General features: G+C 42.7%; 1 protein-coding gene across 3 annotated transcripts in view; it reads right to left on the reverse strand.

The window, feature by feature from the left end:
* Nucleotides 1-16,786, reverse strand: part of LOC132891600 (uncharacterized) — a 53,961-nt gene extending 37,175 nt beyond the window's left edge. For all 3 annotated transcript variants that reach the window (XR_009655340.1, XR_009655339.1, XM_060929329.1), the window contains exon 1: nt 16,516-16,786. The gene's annotated coding sequence lies outside the window, so the exon portion shown is untranslated. The remainder of the gene's footprint in view (nt 1-16,515) is intronic.
* Between the last annotated feature and the right edge of the window lie 656 nt (nt 16,787-17,442).

Consider the following 17,442-nt stretch of genomic DNA (forward strand, 5'->3'; position numbering starts at 1 on the left):
ACATCAACGCGTGCGGCATAACATCACTTTGTAGCGGAGACGCTATTGGTTATTGGCTGCCTGTTGCCGGCAAAGTTGAACACGGAAGCAGTTCGAAGCGGAAAGCAAAGCATGAGATCATTTTTTTTTTTCGTTGGATGACAAAAGAAACGGGCTCAAACCTGAAAGGGTAGAAATGCTTGTTTTCATCAAGAAAAACGTTCATTTCCTTAATTGAAATTACTGTACACCACTGTGAGATGCGTTCTTAAAAGCAAATTACCGGCACTGTGGCACTTTTTTTTTTTTTATTTGTTTACATTCCTGCCAGGTATTTTAAGGTTATTTTTTTTTATTTATTTATTGTTCAAACTGCCTCACGCAAGTGCTCTGTTTGCTAACGGAGTTGTTGGATGTTAAAATAAGGTGTTAAATAAAAAATGAGGAACATCCTGGATCCGTTTCTTTCCTCGTCTTTATTTTTTATGGATTATAAGAAGTATCGGATCGGGACTCGGTATCAGCAGATACTCAAAATCAAATGATCGGTATCGGATCGGAGGGCAAAAAAACCTGATCGGGACATCCCTACACACATACATATATATATATATATATATATATATATATACACACATACACCCCTTTTCCACCAAATCAGTTCCAGGGCTGGTTCGGGGCCAGTGCTGGTGCTGGTTCACAACTCGTTCAACTTGCGAGCCAGCTGAGAACCAGTTTGCTTTTCCATCGCTCACGGTGCTAAGAGAAGACATGTCATTACATCGCTGTCATTACGTCAGTTACGTCGTTGTATACGTCATTACGTCGCTGTGTACGTCAGTTACGTCGCTACGTTTGCATAAACCTTGGCGCGAATATTGAAGCAAAAACAACACGGAAGAAGCAGCAGCAACAACAACAATAATAATAAATGACTTCGCGTTTGTACAGCCGCTGCTTCTCGTCACTTAAAAATGGTGATTTTTCGCGGTCTTGTTATTGTTGTCGGTCTTAACAACTCTGCCCCCCCCGCTGACGTAAGCGGTTCTTTCCTCTGGCCCAGCAGAGTGTTGGTGCTAGCCTGGAACCGGTTTTTCTGGCCCCAGAGCCAGTTCTTTGTCAGTGGAAACAGAAAGCCCGCTTCCAAACTAAGCACTGGCCCCGAACCAGCCCTGGAACTGCTTTGGTGGAAAAGGGGCAATATATACATATATATCATACACAGAATATCAGTTTCAACATTTGATATGTTGTCCTTGTACTATTTTCAAAGAAATATAGGGTTTTCATGCTTTGCAAATCATCACATTCTGCTTTATTTACATTTTACACTGCATTCCAACTTTTTGGGAATTGGGGTTGAGAGATAATTATTTATAAAACATTATTTTGATTAAATTTACTGAGGATTTGAATGTTATACACTGAAAAATGAACAAAACACTATCTAGCTTTGGCTCAGAGTTCTAGCTGCAAAAGCTCAACAGTATACTGTAAACAGAATAGCATGGAGGAGTGTAGAGTTAGACATTCTCAACCGAATTACAGGCAGGTAAAAAGCACGATTTGACCTGGAACTTTGTGCTTCCACTGTTTCTAAGACTGGCCACAAACGACTGATTACAAGTTGACTTGATTCTCACATCAAAACACAATGTACTGGAAAATGTTCCCATACTTTGGAGGACTGTGTTGTCCCATTTTTTCACCATTTTTTTCTCAAATGCATTTTTAATCTAAATTAATTTATGTAGCGCTACAGCATGCTTTATAACAATCAATTGATAAATTCCTAGGCAACTTTTTTTTTTAAATCAAATGTCTCATCTCATCTCATTATCTCTAGCCGCTTTACAGGGTCGCAGGCAAGCTGGAGCCTATCCCAGCTGACTGCGGGCGAAAGGCGGGGTACACCCTGGACAAGTCGCCAGGTCATCACAGGGCTGACACATAGACACAGACAACCATTCACACTCACATTCACACCTACGGTCAATTTAGAGTCACCAGTTAACCTAACCTGCATGTCTTTGGACTGTGGGGGAAACCGGAGCACCCGGAGGAAACCCACGCGGACACGGGGAGAACATGCAAACTCCACACAGAAAGGCCCTCGCCGGCCCCGGGGCTCGAACCCAGGACCTTCTTGCTGTGAGGCGACAGCACTAACCACTACACCACCGTGCTGCCCCTAAATCAAATGTTATCTCTTTAATTGATTTGTTGTTGGACCACTAGTGTCAATTAATTCCATTCAATTTTATTTGTATAGCGCTTTTAACAATAGGCATTGTCGCAAAGCAGTTTTACAGCTTAATGACTACCAAAGTTTGGCAGTTATAATTACAATTGTCTCCAATTAAAAAATAAATAAATAAAATAATAATAATAATAATAATAATATGGCATAATAGAGTAAGGCAGTGAACAGTGTCTCTCTTTTCCGGTTGGATTATACCCTGGGGTAGTGATAAGAATCACCTGTACATCTCCATGTCAAGACCATCAACAAAGTCATAAAGTATCCCCATGGCAGACCATTCCATTTCTGCTAGCCTTATACACTGATTTGACCTCAACACCTTGAAGGTACCTGTGTGACAGTTTGTGACTACAATCAGTTATAGGTACCTCTCCTTGCTTCTCCAAAGCTGTAAAACATTTTTATATGCCATGCTCTGGGAGGCACGGTGGTGCAGTGGTTAGCACTGTCGCCTCACAGCAAGAAGGTCCTGGGTTCGAGCCCAGCAGCCGGCGACGGCCTTTCTTTGTGGAGTTTGCATGTTCTCCCCGTCTGTGTGGGTTTCCTCCTGGTGCTCCGGTTTCCCCCACAGTCCAAAGACATGCAGGTTAGGCTAATTGGTGGCTCTAAATTGACGGTAGGTGTGAATGTGAGTGTGAATGGTTGTTTGTGTCTCTGTGTCAGCCTTGCGATAACCTGGCGACTTGTCCAGGGTGTACCCCGCCTCTCACCCATAGTCAGTTCAGATAGGCTCCAGCTTGCCTGTGTGTGTGGGGGCTGCCATGCCATAGCACCCACAATTCCCTGCTTCACTTTATGGCCCATTCTTCTGACTCCCTGTAATGGTATTGGATGCAGAGATGATACCAGATACCAAATACAGTGACGTCAAGACTGTGCTTTAAAACCCACGGCGGAAAAGAAATTCTTTCTCTCTGGCAGTGGATCCCACGCGTGAAAGAGACGTCGTTGCACCTGTGCTACAGAAGAACAAGGGACAAAGAACGAGCTATTGATACTGGGCCTTTAGCCAAAGTTCAATGTATTTGATCTTCGCATAGTTGCAATAATAACTGAACCGGTTAGTTACTGCAGCCCACGCAGTATTTTAAAGAGAAAAAGCAACTGGATCCCTTTTCCCTTTCGCTACATCGACAAACTACAAACAAGATTTCTTCCAGATCATCAGACGACAGACAGGACACCAAAGATCTTCAGCTGACGAGCTGTAAAAGCAAAAGGAACAGAACTGTTTTCTCCCTGGACCTGTGCTCTGCACTGTCTTCGGATAACAGACGGCGCACTTTCAGTCACCAAGCAAGAGCGATCTCAAGTAAGGCTGGCATTTGGGCAATTGTTAGTCTTAGTTGTGGCTAGTTAATGTGAAGAGTGTTGTTTATTGGAATTCATTCATGGCTTAAATGTACGCATTTTGATTCTCATGAAAGTTGGTCTTAGACCACGTGTTGTTTGATTTGCTTTGTTTACTATCTGTATTTAGTTAGATCGTGCATGCGTTCTCTCTCTCTCTCTCTCTTTTTAACTCCCTCCATCACACTACACCCCTCAACATTGGGATTTCAGGAGTAGCTAAGGGTTGAGTAGAAATTTGGGGTTTAAGGTCTAGCTGGGACTAGTTTTAAGCTACAGATCCTTTGTCTCTCCCTCATGCGCTCTCCTTGTTGCCCATCCCCTTTAAGGCGGAGCCTAGCACAAAGGCTCGCACATTACATTCACATACCACACCTATCTCGCCACGCGCGTCACCTCACTTCCTCACTCCCCTCCTCCTTGTTGTGCGCCTGCGCACGCTCTCTCTCCCTAGCTCCTCCTCATCTCGTTAGTGTGCAGCTGCGCGCACGCACACGCCTACATTCACACACACACAAACACGTGATTTCCCTCTCACATTTTAACATTCACTCGCCCCAACACTTGCATATAGCCCATTACTTCTGATCACCATTAGTGCCTTAGTTATCATCATATTCACTGGTGATTTCTTACCCTGTTTACTGCTGGTTATTATTCTATTTACTACTGACTATTGCTTCATACACTACTGATTATTATTTGTATACATTGTATCACCATTTATATTGAATTATTCCTTGGCTGCTATTGTTGCTATATCTGATCAGTATTAGTTTGCTAATTCATGTCAACTATTTCAATAAATGGTACCTTTTGAGTAAACTGTGTCCTGTCTATTGCTACAACATTCACTGAGTGCCAACCTCTGCTAAACAAGTATTCTAATTGCCTTCGCCCATTTGGTTGTTATATGAATGTTACAGGTCTAGAGTAAACGTATTACATTAGAGCTACAATACTCACTAAAACTATAGCAGCATCACCGTTATTCCATTGATTTTAATAGTTTAGCTATAAACTATTAGACACTTGAATTAATGATTAATGAATTTATGAGACCGATTCCTTTTTACATGAGACTGATTTGATAAGCCTATTGCACCTACACCTGCGACCCTGTAGAACAGGATAAGCGGCTACAGATAATGGATGGATGCCATGCTCCCCAAATACATCCTTCTGCTGATGTCCTTTAAGACACAACTGGATATCCTGGTGATGCTTCACCAATCATGGTAATCTGGTCTTCACAGAAACTAGAGGCATATAGGGAGGGGCGTGCAGGGGCACGTACTGCTGGGGGCAGGGTTAATCTGTACGCATGATAATATTATTGACTTCCCAATTAAGTGCAATGCTATAACACACACACACACACACACACACAGTTTCCAATTTAACGACTAATGGTTAAATAGTTAAAGATTAATCAATCACTAAAAACCAACAAAAATTACCATCCCCACACCTCTCCCCCACTGAAAAAAAAAAAAAGGCAAGAATGTACAGCCCTGTCAATAACTGCCAGCAGCTGGCGATTTTGCCACCTATAAATACTCCATCACTAGCCACTCACAGCGTTTTCTTTTTTAAATAATTTAAAATTTCCTTATATTTTTGTGTGACATGACTTGTTTTGTTTTATACACTGAGAAAAGTGGCCTTTTGAGATGGCAAGAATCGCGTTTTTGCTATGACAATGGCCATTATTTACTAGTATCTGTGTCAGCATGCATTATCTAGCCAAGTGAGATTTAAACTTCATAAAATTGAGGTCTTTTGATTCGTGTATTTTGTTGCCAGTAAAAATCGCATGGTTTGATTGAGATCTTTAATGAAGTACAAAGTTAAGAGACAAGTAAAAAGTGACAATATGATAGCACCAGAAAGTTATCAACTTATTCCATGGTGATCCTATAATCCACCTATGAGGTTTTGTTACACAGGTAAACTTCTACGGAAAACGAAAGCAACCGCACACGTTTGACTCACGACAGCCGATATGTCGAAGCGGCAAGTGAACGTTACTGATTTCTTGAACAAATCTAACGCTGAAAGATCCAAAACACAAGGTATTTAACACTGGACAAGTCTTACAGTGACTGCTATTAGCTTACAACAAGTTGAAAATTGACCCATGTCTTTATAAATTTCTCCAGATCCAGGATGACTTTTAGAGCAATAAGAGCAATGCTTTGCTATATAAATATATGGGCCTGCAAGGATAATAGGGGAGAGCGGGGAGACATGGGACAGTTTGTATTCCCCAAAATTAATTTCAGCCAATCAGGTTTTAAATGACATCAGAAGTTAGATGTTGTCCCTGAGAGTAACCTACTTTCTTTGGAGCTACAAAGCTGGACGCTGCAGTAAGGTTTGTGCAGTTCAATATTTCTGTCAACCAAAACTTGTACAACCCCGATTCCAAAAAGTTGGGACAAAGTACAAATTGTAAATAAAAATGGAATGCAATGATGTGGAAGTTTCAAAATTCGATATTTTATTCAGAATAGAACATAGATGACATATCAAATGTTTAAACTGAGAAAATGTATCATTTAAAGAGAAAAATTAGGTGATTTTAAATTTCATGACAACAACACATCTCAAAAAAGTTGGGACAAGGCCATGTTTACCACTGTGAGACATCCCCTTTTCTCTTTACAACAGTCTGTAAACGTCTGGGGACTGAGGAGACAAGTTGCTCAAGTTTAGGGATAGGAATGTTAACCCATTCTTGTCTAATGTAGGAGTCTAGTTGCTCAACTGTCTTAGGTCTTTTTTGTCGTATCTTCCGTTTTATGATGCGCCAAATGTTTTCTATGGGTGAAAGATCTGGACCGCAGGCTGGCCAGTTCAGTACCCGGACCCTTCTTCTACGCAGCCATGATGCTGTAATTGATGTAGTATGTGGTTTGGCATTGTCATGTTGGAAAATGAAAGGTCTTCCCTGAAAGAGACGTCGTCTGGATGGGAGCATATGTTGCTCTAGAACCTGGATATACCTTTCAGCATTGATGGTGTCTTTCCAGATGTGTAAGCTGCCCATACCACACGCACTAATGCAACCCCATACCATCAGAGATGCAGGCTTCTGAACTGAGCGCTGATAACAACTTGGGTCGTCCTTCTCCTCTTTAGTCCGAATGACACGGCGTCCCTGATTTCCATAAAGAACTTCAAATTTTGATTCATCTGACCACAGAACAGTTTTCCACTTTGCCACAGTCCATTTTAAATGAGCCTTGGCCCAGAGAAGACGTCTGCGCTTCTGGATCATGTTTAGATACGGCTTCTTCTTTGAACTATAGAGTTTTAGCTGGCAACGGCGGATGGCACGGTGAATTGTGCTCACAGATAATGTTCTCTGGAAATATTCCTGAGCCCATTTTGTGATTTCCAATACAGAAGCATGCCTGTATGTGATGCAGTGCCGTCTAAGGGCCCGAAGATCACGGGCACCCAGTACGGTTTTCTGGCCTTGACCCTTACGCACAGAGATTCTTCCAGATTCTCTGAATCTTTTGATGATATTATGCACTGTAGATGATATGTTCAAACTCTTTGCAATTTTACACTGTCGAACTCCTTTCTGATATTGCTCCACTATTTGTCGGCGCAGAATTAGGGGGATTGGTGATCCTCTTCCCATCTTTATTTCTGAGAGCCTCTGCCACTCCAAGATGCTCTTTTTATACCCAGTCATGTTAATAACCTATTGCCAATTGACCTAATGAGTTGCAATTTGGTCCTCCAGCTGTTCCTTTTTTGTACCTTTAACTTTTCCAGCCTCTTATTGCCCCTGTCCCAACTTTGAGATGTGTAGCTGTCATGAAATGTTCTATTCATGCTGTCCTGTCTATGTTCTATTGTGAATACAATATCAGTTTTTGAGATTTGTAAATTATTGCATTCCGTTTTTATTTACAATTTGTACTTTGTCCCAACTTTTTTGGAATCGGGATTGCATTTTCTACTTCGCCTCCACCTCTATTCTGTGGTGTAATGTACACTGGTGAATTGGGGATTTGTTATGAATGAACGTTTGTAGCCAAAAGTTACCATATATAGTATTGTTTATTAAACTTGAATTCTGGGGGGAAAAAAAATTAAAGATTTTTTTTTTCCAAAATGGATCACTCAGAACGCACAATTTTCCATCTATATCTTAAGAATTATCCAGGGTAAGACTCCTGGGCCACGCTGCCTTTTTTCACATCACGGTGGCTTTGGGTCTGCCTACTACTCTTTTCCAAATGCCCCGACTCCGAGTTATTGACAGGGCTGAACAAAGAACTGAATGCCATTCAGCTATGTGACGTATGCAAATTAAACGTAGGTACATATATGCATGGATTAAAGCAAAAAAAAAATCATTTGACTGAAAAAAAAAAAGCTCCATGTCGTCGGCCCCTACCACGTCAGCGATGCGTCAAATTTTAAATGCCGTGTTATCCATTATCCCCTCGGCCCCTATTTATAGTACATTTACATAATTTTAACAATGACTAAAGCAAAGGCAAAACTTTACCATTGTCATTACTGGCTATAAATGATGAAACATCAAGTTTTCAGGGCAAAGTGCAAATTTATTTCAACAATACTTTAGTAATGCACAACAGTGGTTCAGAGAAAAGTGCAAGTGCAGTCGAACTTGAACCATGCTGTGCCTTCATTTAAAAGAAGCGCGTCCATGCTGGCAAAACCGAAAGTAATTTGACGCGCTCTAGTGATGGAAATCGAAGGGCCTATGTCCGGTGAAATATGGCCTTATACACAGTACTCGAGTTGAGGGGGGATGTGGGGGGATGGCATCCCCCTTCTGAAATAAAAATCTCAAATCATCCCCCTTATAAAATGGCCATCCCCCCCATCACATCCCTTGTGCCATTTTACCAATTAATGTGGAAATTAGCCTACTATTATTTTAACAAATATTACTACCATTTCAACATTAGAGGCTTTGCGCAGTGATAGCCTACATGTAGCCGGATAAAAAAGACGCATATTTATTTATTCGGTTGCACCGCTCATTCACACCTATACGGAGGTTTCAGTCACTGAAAACAGCTACTTTCACAAACTCTGGGCAGAGTGGAGATTTCTGAAGACTCCATCTTCAGACACCCGTGTAAATCGGGAAAACGAAGCAGCAGTGGGCGAGAGGGCGCGCGCGAATATAATGAGTCATAGGTGTGAATCTTTCACCGAATGCCAATTGTCCCGGTTCTTCATGAAATCGCACGCGCACGCACAAATTCATCAGGTTAACTTTCAAATAACTGTTCTTGTGCACTTGCGACACCAGAGCCACTTTCCTGAATTTTGAGCTTCGGAGTATTCGCTTCTTTATCTATTTAATCAATGAATTTATTTGTCACATACATTAAATTACTAATGTAAAACATTAGTAGCCTATTTAAGCAATAGCTGTTTTCTCCACTGTTTTCCGACCTTTTGTGCTTAGTGAATGAGACACTTCATTACACTCCACTGACTGACTTCCAATTCCGGACTTTTTTGAAAATGTAAAATATAGGCCTACGAGATGTTTTTTTGGGACTTAATTCGCGTTGGTCTTTCACTATTAATTTTTGAGACTGACGAGGCACTAAATATTGTGGAATTATTTCTCCTTACTATGAAGTTTGGCATCTTAAACAAGTGTTGGGAAATCTTGCAGCCCGACTCTGCAGCCTCCAATGTTTAAGCGAACTGCTGAAACCATAATGTTTAAAGATGAAATCGTAGGCTAATCAAACCAAAGAAAAATACAGCCTTTCCAGAACGCTGTCTGCCGAAGCCTGTTTAACCTACAAAAGGCTTAATAGCAAAGGTCTTGCTGCGGCTTCAACAGGGCTGTTTAGATTTTTCACCTGATCACCTTTCAATAGGCAAATATCATCATCATCATCATCATCATTAGGGCCCGAGCCCTATGGGCGAAGGCCCTATTGTTCTTGTAAGAGTTCACTATTATTATTCTTCCGTCTTCTTCTTCTTCTTTATTTTTCTCCGCTGTTGGGCCATTTTCGGGGCGCTTGCCATGGGCGAAAACGCACGAAATTTGGCACCACTTCCGAGAATTGCCACCGCTACTCAGAACCAAAAGCCCATACTTGGCCGGGGCTCAGGGCCTCTATAGCGCCCCCTAAGTCGTTGTGATTTTGGCTTCCCGCATTAAGGTGCCTGGTAGCCATATAGTTTGTAGTAGTGGCATGCCATTTGGTACGCATATGTATCTCACTAAGCCGGACAAAAATGTAATGCCAATGCATTAGCCACGCCCAACAGGAAGTGAGGTAATTTCACTTTTGTGCGAAATGCATGGCCACGAAGACGGCGCAACTCCTCCTAGACCGTTCATAGGAATGTCACCAAAATTGATACACATCATCTACAGACATGGCTGACAAAAGTTACTAAATACGTTTCACGTAGGATAAACCGTTCAGAAGTTATACGTCAATCAATTTTCACTTCAAAATTTTACATGCTAAAAAATTCATAAATCTTCTAATTGCTCAAAACTGCTCATACTTCACAAGCAAATCACTCATTGGGCTTCTGACATGTTACCCAATTTCTGTGATATTTCGCCACTGGGGGCGCTATTTTTGGGCAAAAAATCCAATCTTTCCTCAAATTTGGTCAAACTTCACGGCCACCCTCTTACTACCTCCCATGTCATGTATACCACATTTTGGGAATTTTCGTCCATGGGGGGGCGCTGTTTTTGGCCGACGCAATTTCTCCAAAACGGGTTTTTGGTAAATAATTCCATAATGCTTTTCCTTCACACCACTACCTTGTGATAGTACGTTGCTGTTGTAGACACTTATTTTTCCATCTCATAATCGCTCATGTACAGCATAGCGCCACCTACTGACATGGGAAAAACCAAAAAATTTATTCTTCAAAAATCTATGTCTCATCTTCTATTTACTCAATTGTCATCAAACTTCATACGCAAACTCTTCATAGCTCACCTGACATATACGCCAAATTTTGTGCTCTTTCGCCACTGGGGGTGCTGGTTATGGCAAAAATGATATTGCAGCTTCTGATTTGTCAAACTTGGCAAGCAAACTCTTTACAAGACCCTTATTGGGGCGCTTGCCATGGTCGACAAAGCTCGAAATTTTGCCCCTTTTTCTTGGACTGCCACCGCTACTGAGAACCAGAAGCCCAGATCCAGGCGGGCCTCAGGGCCTCTATAGCGCCCCCTAACGTGTTGTGATTTTTGCCTCTCGCATTAAGGTGCCTGGTTGCCATGTAGTTTGTAGTAGTGACATGCCCTTTGGTACGCATATGTATCTCACTAAGCCGGACAAAAATGTAATGCCAATGCATTAGCCACGCCCAACAGGAAGTCAGGTAATTTCACTTTTGTGCGAAATGCATGGCCACGAAGACGGCGCAACTCCTCCTAGACCGTTCATAGGAACGTCACCAAAATTGATACACATCATCTACAGACATGGCTGACAAAAGGTGCTAAATACATTTCACGTAGGGTAAACCGTTCAGAAGTTATACGTCAATCAATTTTCAATGCAGAATTTTACATTCTTAAAAATTCATAACAAATCTTCTAATTGCTCAAAACTGCTCATACTTCACACGCAAATCACTCATTGGGCTTCTGACATGTTACCCAATTTCTGTGATGTTTCGCCACTGGGGGCGCTATTTTTGGGCAAAAAATCCAATCTTTCCTCAAATTTGGTCAAACTTCACGGCCACCCTCTTACTACCTCCCATGTCATGTATACCACATTTTGGGAATTTTCGTCCATGGGGGGCGCTGTTTTTGGCCGACGCAATTGCTCCAAAACGGGTTTTTGGTAAATAATTCCATAATGCTTTTCCTTCACACCACTACCTTGTGATAGTACGTTGCTGTTGTGGACACTTATTTTTCCAACTCATAATCGCTCATGTACAGCATAGCGCCACCTACTGACATGGGAAAAACCAAAAAATTTATTCTTCAAAAATCTATATCTCATCTTCTATTTACTCAATTGTCATCAAACTTCATACGCAAACTCTTCATCGCTCACCTGACATATACGCCAAATTTTGTGCACTTTCGCCCCTGGGCCATGTGTCCAATTCTGTGCTTTGTCGCCATTGTGGGAGTAATGTCTCTTGCCGCAGAAGCTGTGGAAGGTGTTTCGCGGGGACGCGTGCCCCCGCCCCCCTTGGCCGCTGGCGCGAGGGCCCGTCGAGGCCGCTTGCGGCTTTAATTATTATTATTACTACAATAGGCCTAGTATTAGTAGTAGGCAAGTAGCTGCCTAGTAGTAGGACAGCCAAATTGTTTCATCAGTGGCCTACGCCTAGCCTCCCCGGGACTAGACAGTAGCATAGGCTGTATTTATTTATTAATTTAGGCCTATCGAGCGCAACAACTTATTCCTTTACATATACTCAAACATAGCACAAGAAAGGGTTCAACAACAGGCAATCACAGCAGCTTGGTGAAGTTCTAAATCACATCGGTGTCAGACCTATGGGCCTCCCCCCCCCCTTTTTTTTCCCTCGGATCTGCATCAATCTCATTATTGACCTCTAGCGCTCCCAGTTGACGGAAATCCGTTGTAGCGACGGAAAACTTTAATCCATGTATATGGTGACATCGTCGTTGGATTGGGCGACATTTCAAAGAGTCAATACTGACTTTTGATTAGACAGTCGTCCACTACGGAAGAGTATTGCAGTCACACCAGAAAAAAACCCAGGTCCCCGGATTTATGGTGTGGCGCCTTATCCACCTGAGCCACGACGCCCCCAGGTTTTTCGACATTTTTTTTCAGGTTCATAAATCTAAAATCGAACTTGACATTTACGCATTCCCAGGGCTTTCCACTAAGGCTCATACTAGCCAGCTATGACAAATAAGTAGCCAGCCGGGGGGGGTTAAACACAAAATAAACTCCTGTGCACGCAGTTCCCAGGATTAAATGTATTTTCCACAGACCATTTATTTATTCACTTTACTCAAATACAAAGTAAAATGGCAGTAAATCATCTTTCTTTTCTTGCGTATTGCATCATGAGGTGTTCCTGGCTTGTAAATCTCTTATTTTCGGTGCATGACACATTCACGCAGCTGAGCATGCTATGAATTAACAACGACAATGGTCTGCAGTGGTGGCTACACAATTAAACACTCAGCGAGCATTTCTCCATTTGTGTATGAAAATACACTCCAACCACTCAGTTTGGTTTCATTTACAACCAACGGTGTCTTTTGATGCCAGCACGTAATTGAACGAGAGAAGACTGGTTTACCGGAGACAAAATAAGCGTTATCTCTGCTTCTGTTCCCTCCCCGACACACTACTGCCTCCACTGAGTGTGCGCGCACACACACACCGCATGTCGGGGCCGCGGATGAGTTACTCTCCCTTGATCAACGAAGTCGGCGGGGAATTTGTGGTTATTATCGGTACAAACAGCGCGAATCACAACTTACTGTAAATGAGTGCGGGTCAGTTTGACATTATTGTCAGTCCGTTAGATAAACATTTAATTTTATTAAAATCGAAAGTTAATATTTAGAGCCTGTGGGCTACAAAAATAATAGTCATTAAAGTAGCCGGCTGGACTTAATTGTGTAGTCGGCAGCCGGCGCTTGTGGAAAGCCCTGCATTCCGCGCAGAATATAGAATTGCATCAGCTCTGCGCATGCGCCGTGCGGCACAAAAAAATGGCAGCCACCATGAAGGAAGCAGATCCGGAGTTTTCAAACATTTGCTTAAGTGTGAAATCGCAAAATGGTATTCTAGCAAACAACAAAATAGTAAAGATTCAGAAAAACAAATCATTCAGTGATCATTTTAATAGTGTAATTTCATCCGAACTAGGCCTAACGCTCGATTTAGAACTACAAAAAGTCCATGTGTTGGACATTTTAAGTACCTTTGTAAAAGTTTTGCAAATGTTGCAGTCAGCATTTAAAATGCTAACTTAAAGTTTTTGTACAAGTTTCAGTTGATTAAACCGTCATATTTTATTAAATGTGTCTGCTTTTGTAATAAAAAAAGTACCGAAAGAAAAAGCAAACACAGCATTGCGATTTCTTATCCATCCATATATATATATATATATATATATATATATAAAAAAATCCCTCCCTCCCGAAATTTTTTTTGCTCACCCGGTGGACATTGCCCAGTTTACTTTCCACGTTGCCCAGTTTACTCTCCACGTTGCCCAGTTTATTCTCCACGTTGCCCAGTTTACTCCCCACGTTGCCCAGTTTACTCCCCACGTTGCCCAGTTTACTCCCCACGTTGCCCAGTTTACTCCCCACGTTGCCCAGTTTACTCCCCACACTGCCCAGTTTACTCTCCACACTGCCCAGTTTACTCTCCACACTGCCCAGTATATTCTCCACACTGCCCAGTTTACTCTCCACACTGCCCAGTTTACTCTCCACACTGCCCAGTATACTCTCCACACTGCCCAGTATACTCTCCACACTGCCCAGTTTATTCTCCACACTGCCCAGTTTATTCTCCACATTGCCCAGTTTACTCTCCACACTGCCCAGTTTATTCTCCACACTGCCCAGTTTACTCTCCACATTGCCCAGTATATTCTCCACACTGCCCAGTTTACTCTCCACACTGCCCAGTTTACTCTCCACACTGCCCAGTATATTCTCCACACTGCCCAGTTTACTCTCCACACTGCCCAGTTTACTCTCCACACTGCCCAGTTTACTCTCCACACTGCCCAGTTTATTCTCTACACTGACCAGTTTATTCTCCACACTGCCCAGTTTACTCTCCACACTGCCCAGTTTACTCTCCACATTGCCCAGTATACTCTCCACACTGCCCAGTTTACTCTCCACACTGCCCAGTTTACTCTCCACACTGCCCAGTTTACTCTCCACACTGCCCAGTATATTCTCCACACTGCCCAGTTTATTCTCCACACTGCCCAGTTTACTCTCCACACTGCCCAGTTTACTCTCCACACTGCCCAGTTTACTCTCCACACTGCCCAGTTTACTCTCCACACTGCCCAGTTTACTCTCCACACTGCCCAGTTTACTCTCCACACTGCCCAGTATATTCTCCACACTGCCCAGTATATTCTCCACACTGCCCAGTTTATTCTCCACACTGCCCAGTTTATTCTCCACACTGCCCAGTTTACTCTCCACACTGCCCAGTTTACTCTCCACACTGCCCAGTTTACTCTCCACACTGCCCAGTTTACTCTCCACACTGCCCAGTTTATTCTCCACATTGCCCAGTTTACTCTCCACACTGCCCAGTTTATTCTCCACACTGCCCAGTTTACTCTCCACACTGCCCAGTTTATTCTCCACACTGCCCAGTTTACTCTCCACACTGCCCAGTTTACTCTCCACACTGCCCAGTTTACTCTCCACACTGCCCAGTTTATTCTCCACACTGCCCAGTTTACTCTCCACACTGCCCAGTTTACTCTCCACACTGCCCAGTTTACTCTCCACACTGCCCAGTTTACTCTCCACACTGCCCAGTTTATTCTCCACACTGCCCAGTTTATTCTCCACACTGCCCAGTTTACTCTCCACACTGCCCAGTTTACTCTCCACACTGCCCAGTTTACTCTCCACATTACCCAGTTTATTCTCCACACTGCCCAGTTTACTCTCCACACTGCCCAGTTTACTCTCCACACTGCCCAGTTTATTCTCCACACTGCCCAGTTTACTCTCCACACTGCCCAGTTTATTCTCCACATTGCCCAGTTTACTCTCCACATTACCCAGTTTATTCTCCACACTGCCCAGTTTACTCTCCACACTGCCCAGTTTACTCTCCACACTGCCCAGTTTATTCTCCACACTGCCCAGTTTACTCTCCACACTGCCCAGTTTATTCTCCACATTGCCCAGTTTACTCTCCACACTGCCCAGTTTACTCTCCACACTGCCCAGTTTACTCTCCACACTGCCCAGTTTACTCTCCACACTGCCCAGTTTACTCTCCACACTGCCCAGTTTATTCTCCACACTGCCCAGTTTACTCTCCACACTGCCCAGTTTACTCTCCACACTGCCCAGTTTATTCTCCACACTGCCCAGTTTATTCTCCACATTGCCCAGTTTACTCTCCACACTGCCCAGTTTATTCTCCACACTGCCCAGTTTACTCTCCACACTGCCCAGTTTATTCTCCACATTGCCCAGTTTATTCTCCACACTGCCCAGTTTACTCTCCACACTGCCCAGTTTACTCTCCACACTGCCCAGTTTACTCTCCACACTGCCCAGTTTACTCTCCACACTGCCCAGTTTATTCTCCACACTGCCCAGTTTACTCTCCACACTGCCCAGTTTACTCTCCACACTGCCCAGTTTATTCTCCACACTGCCCAGTTTATTCTCCACATTGCCCAGTTTACTCTCCACACTGCCCAGTTTATTCTCCACACTGCCCAGTTTATTCTCCACATTGCCCAGTTTACTCTCCACACTGCCCAGTTTATTCTCCACATTGCCCAGTTTATTCTCCACACTGCCCAGTTTATTCTCCACACTGCCCAGTTTACTCTCCACACTGCCCAGTTTACTCTCCACACTGCCCAGTTTATTCTCCACACTGCCCAGTTTATTCTCCACACTGCCCAGTTTACTCTCCACACTGCCCAGTTTACTCTCCACACTGCCCAGTTTATTCTCCACATTGCCCAGTTTATTCTCCACACTGCCCAGTTTATTCTCCACATTGCCCAGTTTATTCTCCACATTGCCCAGTTTATTCTCCGCACACCTCATTCAAACCATAGATTCAAACGTGAGTTTAAAATTATCACGTTATAACGTGAAAACCATATTATTATAACAAACTTTTCACGTTATCCTGATTTTTTTTCATGATTTGAAAAATTGTGTCACGTGACGTTACCTGGCTGGAGCCTGTGACTGGCCTCGTTCCCTCAAGCTCCTCTTGCTCAGGGTCTCGCGCACGCTTTTCCAAAAAAAAAAAGTAGATATTAAAAGAAAACGTCCTAAAAATCCCTCGGTGTGTGTTTTCGAACCGAATTGTAACCTTCTGCAGTTTTTTTGTCTTTTTATACACAGCTAATAAAATAAAAATCTAAAAAGTCGAAATGACGGTGTTTAGTAAACAGTGGGCGGTCGCGCGAATTCCCCTGGCGGCTCGCTGACCGTGAAAACGTCCGCTTACATCTTTTCTCGCGAGATTTTCACAAATCTCTTAAAGAGACAGCACACACTGCTGAACACTTCCGCTTTCGTTTTACTGTATATTCACTCATGATATTTTGTGACAAAAAGGAAAGCATAATAGGCCAATAGCTGTAACACGTAGAATGCCTAGAAAATGACTTTCGTGGAAACTATCTTGGAACTACTTTCTGAAATGTTTTTTCTGGTCTCAAATATGTATCCAACTATGTGATAAAAGTTCTCCACGAGATACCTGCACATAAGTGAATAAAAATTCTATGATTGTCAGAAATAATGAATAGGTAATAGGTAATAATATTTCCTTCGATATTTCTCATTCTTTTACACTTTTTTCTCAGAGTGGCCTCATTATTTGGGGGAAATTTGGGCACTTTTGTCACATGCTGAATCAATAATTTCTAGTGGGGATGTAAGTGACGGCATCTTGGTTATGATGAATAGTGCTATAACTCATTCTATTAGACCCCTGCATAAAAATGCATATTACCCAGCAACTACCTCAAACTGTATCCATCAATAATATCATCTCTGAAAGATAAACCTTCCCAGCAGGTTGTTTTCTTGTAAGAAACTTGGTGTAGTCAGCATAGCATGGTCTGTGGTAGCAGACCTCAATTGCTAT

This window comes from Neoarius graeffei, chromosome 9 (genome assembly GCF_027579695.1).
Source record: "Neoarius graeffei isolate fNeoGra1 chromosome 9, fNeoGra1.pri, whole genome shotgun sequence".
NCBI lineage: Eukaryota > Metazoa > Chordata > Actinopteri > Siluriformes > Ariidae > Neoarius > Neoarius graeffei.